The sequence below is a fragment of the Lepus europaeus genome, chromosome 7, assembly GCF_033115175.1.
Source record: "Lepus europaeus isolate LE1 chromosome 7, mLepTim1.pri, whole genome shotgun sequence".
Lineage (NCBI taxonomy): Eukaryota > Metazoa > Chordata > Mammalia > Lagomorpha > Leporidae > Lepus > Lepus europaeus.
Window position 1 is genome coordinate 98,190,797 of NC_084833.1, and position 1,018 is coordinate 98,191,814.

At 42.0% G+C, this 1,018-nt stretch overlaps 1 pseudogene; it reads right to left on the reverse strand.

The window, feature by feature from the left end:
- Positions 1 to 405: 405 nt before the first annotated feature.
- Positions 406 to 536, reverse strand: LOC133765031 (U2 spliceosomal RNA; annotated as a pseudogene).
- Positions 537 to 1,018: the final 482 nt, after the last annotated feature.

Below are 1,018 nucleotides of genomic sequence, written 5' to 3' on the forward strand. Positions count from 1 at the left end.
AAATGAAACTAGAGGACATACTGCCTCTTTAGAAGGAACTCTGGGGACCTTAACACACACTGTTTTTTAAAAAAAATGAAACAAAGGGTGATTTCATCCAAATAGGATGCCTGTGCATCTAGCACCATAAAGATAGATGCCACCTCTGCTCTGAAGTGCCTGACATCCTACGGAGCTCAAAATGTAAAAGCTAACACATCTTGTCAAGCTCTAAAATAAGAGAGGCAGCTTTCCCACTTTCCTATTTCTACATTTGTTATGCTTAGCTGCTGAGTTAAAACAGAAAAAAAGAAAAGAGAGAAGATAGTAAAATAAGCCCTAACAAGGTGAGGGGTGGCATTTTAGTAGTGATATAACCCAATCAAGAACATCATCATTCTTTTCTGGGGTGGTATTTGGTTTTGGTTTGCTTTCTGATAGCAAGGAGAATGTCACAGGAAAAGCAATGCTGTGAAATCCTGAAACACTTTTTAGCAACTTTTGTCACACACTTTTTCACTTCACACTTGATCTTAGCCAAAAGGCCGAGAAGCGATACACTTTTGCACTTAATTACATCTGCCTTATATGATTTGATACTATTTTAGATGTGTTAATATTGTCTCATCAAGTAGATTTCTTGAACATACACTCTTTCCTTTTTTTGTTTTTTTGTTTTTGACAGGCAGAGTGGATAGTGAGAGAGAGAGAGACAGAGAGAAAGGTCTTCCTTTTTGCCGTTGGTTCACCCTCCAATGGCCGCCGCGGCTGGCGCATCATGCTGATCCGAAGCCAGGAGCCAGGTGCTTCTCCTGGTCTCCCATGCGGGTGCAGGGCCCAAGCACTTGGCCATCCTCCACTGCCTTCCCGGGCCATAGCAGAGAGCTGGCCTGGAAGAGGGGCAACCAGGATAGAATCCGGCGCCCCAACACTCTTTCCTAATTTTATCATCACCTGTTCACAGGTACACGTTGCCTACTAATCATAGATTTCATACTGAATTGCTTTGGTAATACTTATATTCTGTTTTCATGTTAAC